The sequence below is a fragment of the Rhinolophus sinicus genome, chromosome 3, assembly GCF_057876585.1.
Source record: "Rhinolophus sinicus isolate RSI-liver-muscle chromosome 3, RSI-T2T, whole genome shotgun sequence".
Lineage (NCBI taxonomy): Eukaryota > Metazoa > Chordata > Mammalia > Chiroptera > Rhinolophidae > Rhinolophus > Rhinolophus sinicus.
Genome location: NC_142503.1, coordinates 82,249,169 through 82,260,417, shown reverse-complemented (window position 1 = coordinate 82,260,417; position 11,249 = coordinate 82,249,169). Strand labels below are relative to the sequence as shown.

Genomic DNA, 11,249 nt, shown 5'->3' with positions numbered 1-11,249 from the left:
AAAAATCAAGGCTTCTTTGCAAACTATAGTTTTAGGGTTAAAGTAGTCATAATTTTGTTCCAAAACAATATCCTACCTCTACTAAGTTTATGTTAGTGTCATCTACTTATTCAATTTCTAATTTTTAAATGTTGTTAACATATTGCTTCAATGAGTTACACAATATTCTCTTTCTGTATCTGCAAAACTCCCACTGTGAGCAAGATCATTTTACATATACATACAGCGTCAAATCATTTAAGTATATTTTGGAAGACAGTAAAAGCTCTATATTAGTTAGTTTCTTCCTCTCCAATCCTACCATCTATTATTCACTCATATGTTGCCAGCTCATATATGACCTGGTGTTGCCAGCTTACTTAGAAATAGTGCCTGCAGTCCTGGCTGATTTCTAGTCTGTGACCACTGCTGGGAAGGCTCTCTACTCCCCCTTCTTCCCTATGCTGTATCACCCAAATCTGGCTACAAGTAAACCACGCTGTCCAGCTGACACCTCTCACATGTCTCTAAACCTGAATACCACCATATACCTGTCTCTTGTTGCCTATGATTTCCATTCTGTGAATAAATTCATATAAATACATTCATTTTTATAAGAATTCCTGCTCTCTAGCCTTCTTCATTCAAATAAAATATATTGTTATATTACTTTATTAGGAGAAACTGAAATGTTGGTCACACATTCAAAACAATCCCCTATCTTACAAATAACTAGAAACTTCTAAAATACTTCTTCCAAATCTGTTATTTTGGCAAATAGTATTTCACAATTTATTTCAAGTAGGCATTCAGATATTAGTTTTCAATAGTATATGATTGATGAACCTAATTATTTGAAGATAAAATCCACAAGCAGAAATTTGGTCATCAACTAAATATTTTATTAATGTAATAGTAAAATATTTTACACTAACAAACAAAACAATGGCTCATAGGTTAGTATTTCAGTCCTTAGACGGTAAATTCCAATTCAGAACTCAAATTTTAGTCTGTCTTCAAAATTGTCTATAATTATTAGATTTTATAGCCATTCCATAACGCAGGCTTACAAACAACCACTTAAAAGTGAGCAAAACATCTGCTTACTATTAATACAAAATGTCCCATATGTCTTCTGAGTGATAGGGAACACTGGGTACGCTTCAGTTTGTAATGAACAGCTTTAAGAAAATTTCCCAGTGGTTGCCTTGACCTTTCTAAATGTAATATTCTTGGGATTAACATTTTCCTAGGTTCAGAACATGCCTACAAAATGAAATATATCTGTTTCACAACAGAGTTTGGAGTGCAATGTGCATTTTTATACATGCAAATTTTTACATGGGGATTTCAGATGTGATAAAACAGTACTATTAATGCTTGGGATGGGTTAAGTGTTTTAGAAAGAACTTGGGTATGGGAAGAAGACAGAAAAGGGTTTCTAAATGGAAAGTAATCAAATTCAATGGGCAGTTACTCAACTAACTAAGAAGATAAAAAGGGAAAAGAACTAAGAAATGTGGCTAACTTCCATCAAGAAGAACTCTAAAATGGAAAAAAAAAAATCCAGTATACATTACCGATAAAGGATTTATTTAAGAACATAAAGAAATTTAATGACCTCTGAATTAATTGATCAATTATCTTTTTGTATAAAATATGTACATAATTTTCTTCCTTTCTTTTTAAAATAAAATCAAAACACTCATCAACATGTGGTCAAAAATAACCTCTACGATGATGGAGTAGGAATGAGGCGGACCTACCTGTCTTCTGAGCTAAAGGAAATAAGCCAGTCAGTCAGTTAGTGATTGAATAAATAAGCACAGTATTCCAGGAGACATATCCAGCTGAGTTGTAACACCTCTGAAACCTTCTTTTCATCTCTAAAATAGACTGGGCAGGGAATCACACAACATACCTAACACATCTTCTTGGGAAGCAACTCCTCAGTCTTCCTGGTAACAATTTATTTAAGTCAGTTCTGATCACCAGCTCATCACAGTGATTATAGTGCTAAGAGAGAGAATCAAAAGCCTTTGCTTTTTGTGAAAAATTCCCTCAATTCAATATTTATTTGACTCCTTAAAATCAGTTAAACAAAAACAAATTCAACAAACTAAGAAGTTAAACACAAATCTTACTGTATTTATTCTAAAATCACATACATTTCCCTAATTTTTTGGCAACTGGTACACGTACACGTACACACACACACACACACACACACACACACGCACACAAAGTTCTGACAATTAAGTTCGCCAAGTTGTTACAACAATGTTGCTAACCTTTTTTGATATCAGAGGGGTTTTTCATTATGAATTTGTACCAACTGGACAAACAGTTAACTAAGGTTACTATTTGGAAGTGCTGAAAAGGCTGCATGAAAAAGTTAGACGATCTGAACGTTTCGCCAATAATTCATGGCTCTTGCATCTCAACAATCCACCAGCTCACATGGCACTGTCTGTGAGGGAGTTTTTAGCCAGTAAACAAATAATTGTATTGGAAAACCCTCCCTACTCACCTGATCTGGCCCCCAATGACTTCTTTCTTTAGGCAAAGATAAAGGAAATATTGAAAGGAAGACATTTTGATGACATTCAGGACATCAAAGGTAATACAACAGACGACAGCTCTGATAGTCATTCCAGAAAGGAGTTCCAAAATTGCTTTGAAAGGTGGACTAGGCGCTGGCATGGGTGCATAGCTTCCAAAGGGGAGTACTTTGAAGGTGACCATAGTGATATTCAGCAATCAGGTATGTAGCACTTTTTCTAGGAAGAGTGTGCAAACTTAATTGTCCCACCTCACACGGAACATGTGTGCATGCGCGTGTGTGTGTGTGCATTTACTAAGGGCAGCTTATCTAAAACTTGTCCTTCTATTTGTATTCCCTATTAATAGTCTTCCTTTCTTGTTCCCCTGTTTAGTTTAAAAACAATTTAGTCAAACTGTCCACCATTGTTTTTGTTATAGAAAAAAATAAACAAAATACTATTATTATAAACTCAAATGTCCATGTCTAAAAAAAAGAATTTAACATGTCTGCTAACTTATCTTAGAAACACTTAGAAAAATCAGAAATAAACAATGAGAATTATTTTCTATCTATGCAACAAAAGTAATTTCTAAAGAATTTTTTTAAGAAATAAAATATGCAAAAATTTACGTATTGTTTGTTTTGTAATGGCAATTAATGGAAACTGTCTTTAATAAACTCAGTCTAAAGTTTTCTGGTTAAAAGTTATTGTTTAAAATCATTGCTTCCTCTACTTTCTACTCTGAAATCAGTGGAATAAAGGCAAATAAGAGAAATATAAGCTTTTATTTTTAATGAATTTATGGAAGAACCAAAGCCAAATATAATGAAATATGGGCCAAATTGAAGGAGGATACTAAGGATTTAAACCACTTCAGATCTCAAATAGGACACTGACTATTCCCAAATTAGGTGTAATGCCCTAAGGGTTGGGGCAGACCAGTGCTACCTTCTTGGAAAAAGTAAGGCCAATTGGCACATAAAGGCTGCAAGGAAGTCCCTGTACCTATGTGACATCAAAGAGTGACAAGGGAAATGGAATAGGATAAAGAACATCATGGACATATTATCTTTACCTAAGGCTCTTGTCACTGTGCCAGGGTACAGGAATATTTTAAGTGACTTTATTTCTAAAACTTCTATTTCAAAAACTTCTAATCTCTCCGAACAGAGGAAAAGTAAAACAAACAAACAAACAAACAAACAAAAACACCAAAGGACATGTGAAACGTAGGGTTCTGCTATGAGTCAAAAATATCGTCTGCTATTGCTGGGCAGAGATATACCTAAGAGTAAATGTTAATGAGTTTGTGTAACTGACCCAAATTCTATATGCATGTTTTTCCAACTCAGTGCCCTGGCTCAAACTCAAGTACTATTGTTAAGCAGAGAGCTGGCCCAGAAATAATATCTCTCATTCCAATATTAGCCATAATTAAAAATTATACAGTGTGTGATATATGCAAAGAAATGACAAGAAAATATGAGTAAAAGGAATACAATTAATATATAAACAAATTTTAAATTACCACAAAGAATACCAAGCAGAAGAAATTACTGAGAAACAATTTCTCTTTAAAATAGTTGGCTACTCAAATTGCAGAAGAGAGAAAGACAGCGGGGAAATCACCAGCACCTCCGCGACCAGACACAGATTATGGAAGGGAAGGGAAACAGCCATGAACACTGCAGCAATTATGAGAACCAGGAAAACAGCTACAACCAGGATGGTTTGAGCCCCACTCAACGACACTGAGGCCAAAAGGAAGAAAAGAAACTAAAAAAAGAAGAGAGAGAAAGGCAGCAGGACAGATTAAAATCAGGATGGGCCTGTGAAGATGAACTCTTTGCCAGCAGAGAGGATCCAGGAAATACAGAAGGCCACTGGATTGTTTTCAGGCAGCTAGGGACCTGCCAAAACAAAGGAGGAAGCTAGCAAGTGAAGCTACCAGTTCTGGGACACACAACCCGTCCCCAAACTGGGAGAAGTTGTGGACACCCAAGGTCCTGTGGAGCCTGACAAAGACAACATCTGTCAGGAGCCCTACACCTTCCCCCGCGCTTCACCTGAGATGCCTTGGACCTGGGGATCTGCTGTGCTGAAAGAATTATACACCCTCCTGAATGAGAATTATGTGGAAGATGATGTCAACTTGTTCCAATTTGATTATTCCCCAGAATTTCTTTTATGGACTTTCCAGCCATCTGCCTAACTCCCCCAATGGCACTGTGGGGTTCAAGTGGTATCAAGTTGGAAACTGGTTGGGTTCATCAGAGCCATTGCAGCAAACATTCGTACCTACGATACAGAGAAGAACACAGTAGAGATCGACTTCCTGTGCATCCACAAGAAGTTGTGCTCCAAGAGGGTGGCTCTAGTTCTGGTCCACAAGATAAGCTCGCAGGTTCACCTGCAGGGCATTTTCAAGCTGTTTACAATGCCTGGGTGTTAATACCAAAGGCTTGTGGTAGCTGCAGATACTGGCATCAGTCTCTAAGCCCACAAAAGCTGATTGAAGTTCTCCCACTTGAGCAGAAATATGATCATACAGCAACCCATGAAGCTCTGCTAATTGCCAGTATCCCGAGACAGCTGGATTGCGACCAATGGAAATAAAGGAAATTCCAGAGAGTGCACAAGCTCTTCACCAGGTGGCACCTGACGCAGTTTCACCTCACACCAGTCATGAGCTAGGAGGAGGTCGAATACTGATTTCACCCCCAGGAAAGAGAATATCATCAACACTTTTGTGGTGGAGAATGCAATTGGTGAGGTGACAGATTTCTTGAGCTTTTATAGGCTCACCACCATGAACCACCCAACCCACAAGAGTCTAAAGGCTGCTTATTCTTTCTACAATGTTCACATCCAGACCTCGTGAGCGACACCCTTGCTCTCACCAAAATGAAAGGTTTTGACGTGTTCAATGCACTGGATCTCATGGGGAACAAAATCTTCCTGGAGAAGCTCATGTTTGGCATAGGGAACGGCAACCTGCAGTATGACCTTTACAATTGGAAGTGCCCCAGCATGGGGACAGAGAAGGTTGGGCTGGTGTTATCGTAACCAATAGCTAGTGAGATTCTGCTAACAGCCACTCAGAATTCAAACCAGGAAATAGAACCCTATCACTTGTTGGTCCAATTTTCACAAAGTGAGAATCCCTGGCAAAGGGAACAGAAGCGAACCGGCTTTACCAAAGCGCCATTGAACTTGACAATTGTATTGCAATGGCGTAGGCTGCATGATGTCACCTCTGGTCCTGTCTAAGGTCTCCCTGCTTTCCAATTAATCACATACTTATGCAGGTGTGATCAAGGGAATGTAACTGCTGAAAACTAGCTCATATTTGACATATTATGGAGCTAATGGGTGAATAATAAAAGTATACTCATATACATTCTCATATATTATTAAAAACATCAATTATAGGCAACATGGCCTATTTAATGAAAAGAAGCTTAAATCATAGTTAATTGGCTTCAAAGACCCAATGAAACAACAGAAGGATAAAGCTGGCATAGCTCAGGAATGAAAGGAAAAGTTATTTAGAAAATTAAAAAAAAAAACAGTTGCAGTATAAAAGCAAACTGATATTACTAAAAGAGTTAGTTATTTTGAAAATAGGTTTGATAATGCTCAAAATGAAATGAAAACTAAATATTAAAATTTACACATGATTATATATGCATAGAAAATATATTGAAAGTAACAAAATAAATTTAATAATGATGCTTCTGGAGAGGCTAAACAATTTGGAGGTTTCAGGGTGGGACGGATAATTACTTATAATTATAGACGTCTATTTTCTCTTATTATTTTTTTATTTTTTACCATTAAAATTTTAAAAATAGAAATTACCTACTGTGTGCCTACTCTACTACATGATGCTATATTCCACTATCTTACAGACACTTTAAATTATCCTACAAACATTTGTGGCAAATTAATTTGTACATTATTGATAAATCTTTGTTTTATACAGAATATTTCATTGAAACCACACTGTACAATGATTGATCATATTTAAACTTATGTGATCAGAATTAAGTGTAGATGGGAAAAGTACATATATGGAAGAGAGATCATAGAACATAAGAAAAAATAATTAAAATAAAACAGATTTCAAATGATAAGCTACTAGGTTCAGATGACAAATATTTTTCTAGCCTCCCAAGAATGGTGGACCAGCTAAAAATTTTCCATGGGATTTTTTTTTTTTTATAATATGCAACATTTCTGGGCCTGAACAGAGATGCAATAAAAATGATTGCATTATTAAATTGCTTTAAGTTAGATTTATTGTTCCTCTTCCACCTAAGAATGCAGTGTAATGATAAACTTCACTTCAGAAATAAAAACATTGAAATAATCTACTTAGTGGTTGGAAAAGATAATAATTAAAGATAGAAATTTAATAAATCTAAGATAAAGGATGAGGAACAATAAATCATTGAATGGCGACAATGATACAAATGGAGAAAACCTGATTTATATTACTTCAGGAAAAAAGGACAATTTTCCCATTTAATCATTGTAATTAATTCTTCTAAAATTAGGTTTAAAATGCAGGATATTCATGATAATTGATGTGGTTGACTTATAGTTGCAAAAGAGAAAGTACTGTGTTTTATTTTTAGAATGGTTGAAAAGTTAGGAAGAGAAAAGCCATAACCTTTAACCTGACCTTTTGTTCTAAACAAAAATTAAATCAATTTCCAGGGTTTAGAAAACATTTTCTTATGTTTAAAAACGTGAAATTCCTTTATATGACATAATAAACATAGAAGGTTAATTTAAAATGCAAAAAAAAAAAATAAAAAATCTAAAAGCAAGAATCAAAAAATAAAACCGGAAATTAAACCAAAACTACAAACTTTGATTAAGTACCACACAGTATATTGTCAAGAATGACACTGGCCTATTCAGATTAGCTACCACTTCTTGAGCTATTTTATTTCTTTATATAGTTTTAGAAACTTATTTTTGCCTATATAAGTCACTCCTTTCATCTTGATTTTCAAAATCTATAATACTTTTTAGCTAAAAAGGTAAATTTCTTTACAAATATATTATGGCATTATAAACATCGACTAGTTTATATTTCTAAGGAGTGATTTCCACATCAATAAACTCTCTTTTATGTAATTTTATGCTTGGAGCCCTTGGATGGGCTCACTCCCTGGAGGAAACATACTACGTACGCTTGTTCCCGCAGTTCCTTTGCACTCGAGTTCCTTTCTCCTGCCCTATCCCTGGCTGGGTTACACTGTGAGTTAATTTTAATTTTTGATCAGATGATTAGAGAGGGAGGTAAAGAGGGAGGGGTAAATCTTGAATGGGATCTTGAAAGGCAGTAGCCTTTGCCTTGTTTTCAAGCAAGAAGGTAATGCTACCTTTTTTTTTTTTGTAATTATTTTCAGGTGTACAAAACAATATAATAGTTAGACATTTACACCTCTTACAAAGTAATAACACCTCTCCCCCAATCTACTACACCTCTGACATCATATACAGCTGTTACAATTACATTGGCTCTGTTCCCTATGCTGTACTCTGCATCCTGTGAATATACATATACATATATGTATTCAATGTTATTCAGCTTCAACTTCAGGTGTACAGTGTAGTGGTCAGGCCTCTACACTGTGCATGTAGCCAAGACATGGAAACAACCAAAATGCCCATCGGTAGACGAGTGGATTAAGAAACGGTGGTACATTTATACAATGGAGTATTACTCAGCCATAAAGAAAAATGGAATCTTACCTTTGGCAATGATATGGATGGACCTAGAAAACATTATGCTACGTGAAATAAGTTAGACGGAGGAAGACAAATACCCTATGATCTCACATATATGTGGAATCTAAAGAACGCAATAAATGAGCAAACTAAACAGAAATAGTCTCAGAGATATAGTGAAAAAACTGAGGGTTGCTAGATGGGAGCAGGGTGGGGAAGGCGGAGAAGGTAAAGGGTCGAGAAAGTACAAATTGGAAACCACAATATTGCCATGGGGATATGAAAGACAGTTTGGGGAATATAATCAATAACGATATAAAGATTTTGTAGGGTGTCAGATGGGCACTTGTCTTAGTAGTGAGGTAGTATTACCTTTTAACAGGGAGGAGAAGGCCACTTCTGTAAATCAGGAGATTAAGGGAATTGGGGATTAAAGACATTTTCATGTGTAGATGCAGACAGTCCTATTGGAAGTCACAATGTACCACTCCTTCCCCTAAAGGCCTTGATCTTGGCATAGCAGAATTTACAGGTTTGACAATTCTCTGGGATTCCACTATCCTTATAAGTAAATTCTGGGCATAATCCCCCACTTTACCCTCCAGCTTGAGCAGATGACAGTCTCTTTGCATCCCACCAGTTCGACCTTTGTTTTCACACTTGGACTGAAACAGGTGACTAATCACCTTCAGCCATACATTGTCATTCTCCAAGTTATCTATTACCCCAAATAGAAATCCAATTCTATAATTCTTGTATCTACTAGTTTTCCATAATTTCTCAAATGACCTCTGATTATATTTATACATTTCCTCAATCCTATATCACAACTCTGTCTAGTACTGGTGAAAGCTTTAACAGTTACACCTCTACAGCATGCAGAGTATTTCATTTGCCAGCGGGGATGGATTCTCACTGCCAACCAGCCAAAAGGGAATCCAGTTTTGGAATCCATTTAAGAGTCTGTTTTTTTGACAAGTCAATCCTGGCACTAGTGGTATACATGGGGTCTCCCAGGAAACAGACCCTCAGATATAGATTGGTTTGACGGTGATTTATTGGAGAATACTCTCTGTCATCAGTACCTATAAGGGAATGAGAGAAGCAGGACCGAATAGAGCAAGATTGGAACTGTGGTGCAATTGCACCAGAAGCCCCAGTCAGTGCCATAGGAAGTCTGTGTTGGCAAAGATGCTAATGGGTGGAACTATGAAAATCTCCATCCCCAGAGTTGCCTGCAGAAAGAGGGCCTAAACTTTCACAAGGCAGCTCCTTTGGCTTAGGGTATTTACTGGGAAGGGACTCATCTGTGAAATACCAGTAGCAAACATGCCCTGAAGCTGGGAGGAATGAACCTGGGCAGTGGACCACCGCATCTTCTATACAGACTAATACTCAAACATCACTCTCTTCTTGAAGTATTCTTCACCTATATAGATAATGTAACACACAGTCTGTGTGTGCCACTGTTCCCCATTCACTCAATTTATTTATGTTATAACTTATCATTTGCATATCTGTCTTAACTGCAGAATTTTAAACTTTTGAGGATAGGGATCATATATCCAGTCAACACTTTACACATTCTAGGTACTGATTAACACTGTTATATAAGACCATTGCAAGTACCCAGAAGAACTACATCAGAATTCCAGGTAAGCAGACAATACTGCAATTCTGACCACTTATTAATGGGGCATTTATGATGGAACAATATGAATGAGACTGCTGTACTAGAATGATAGAGAACAAAATAGAAAGACAACAGTTCTAAATTTCCACTGATGTAAATTGTTTAAAGTGTGTGTGTGTGGGGGGGGGGGGGGGAAGGGAAGACCAAAGATAAAAATGAGAGAAAAATACCTAAAATAAAAATTGAAATTTTTGAAATTATTTAATCTAGATCCTAATTTTATAAATATAGATATAGGTTTAGAAATGGATACATAATTGTTGCTTTTAATGTTTAATTCCTCCAACTATTCTGTTCTTTTTACTTGTGTGGCAATCTATATTTTTTTTAATAAAGGAAATTAGAACCAAGTCTCATTTTGGGGTGGCACTTCATACTTCACTAGTTTGCTCAAGAGATTAAGTTTGTAAAATATAAATTCAGTAACACACTCATTACTATTTGAAAACTCAAACAAATGCTTTGGGGTATATGAAATTATGATAATGTGTTACTATTTTAGGGACAGCTGGATATCTGACTATGGCACTTTAAGCCAAGGAATTTCAATATTGGTTTTACTTATTTTCTCTTTTAAATTTTATCTGTGTCAACATCTCATGTTTATTAAAAATAGAAGATGGAAGATGATTAAGCCAAGAAAAGTGTTCCTTGTATTTTAAAGCAATCCTCATGTATTTATCAATCATGTCTACCAAGAAAGCACACATTATAATGGTTACAATCTCACAAATAATGACAGAGAAAATTGCATCTACTTCTAATAGCTTCTTCTTTTTTTTTTTTTTTTTTTTTTTTTTTTTTTAAGAAACATGCCTCCAAGGACACATTATTCTGGTTGGAGTTCTTCCATTAGGGCAACATTGATTTAAATAATTCATCTTCATTTCTTCCAGTCGCATGGAAGAAAATTTCAAAATATATATTGACAGTCTTTTATAAAATATTACTTCTATTTTGCACTGACCTAATTTTATTTCAGCTAATTAAAACATCTAAAATGGTTCTAATAAAATTCACTCAAGATCATTTGTAGGAAAAAAGAATGAAGAAGTTTCGTCCATGGTGAAAACACATCCTGTTAGTTCTTGTTTTTCTTCCTTCTTTCTTTATGGACATTAGTGAAAATCTGGCTACCAAATTCATTCAACATCAGTATATAGCTTCAGGCCAAAATCCTAAGTTCAAATCTTACTATAGTCAATTACTGTGTAAGGCTTTCCAAGGCAGGCCTCATTGGAAGAAATGCACACAATGCATAGCCAGTACACTGAAGTATTTTGGAG

The 11,249-nt window shown here is 35.7% G+C and overlaps 1 pseudogene; it reads left to right on the top strand.

Moving 5' to 3' along the window:
* Positions 1 to 4,126: 4,126 nt before the first annotated feature.
* On the top strand, positions 4,127 to 5,591 carry LOC141570394 (glycylpeptide N-tetradecanoyltransferase 1 pseudogene; annotated as a pseudogene).
* Positions 5,592 to 11,249: the final 5,658 nt, after the last annotated feature.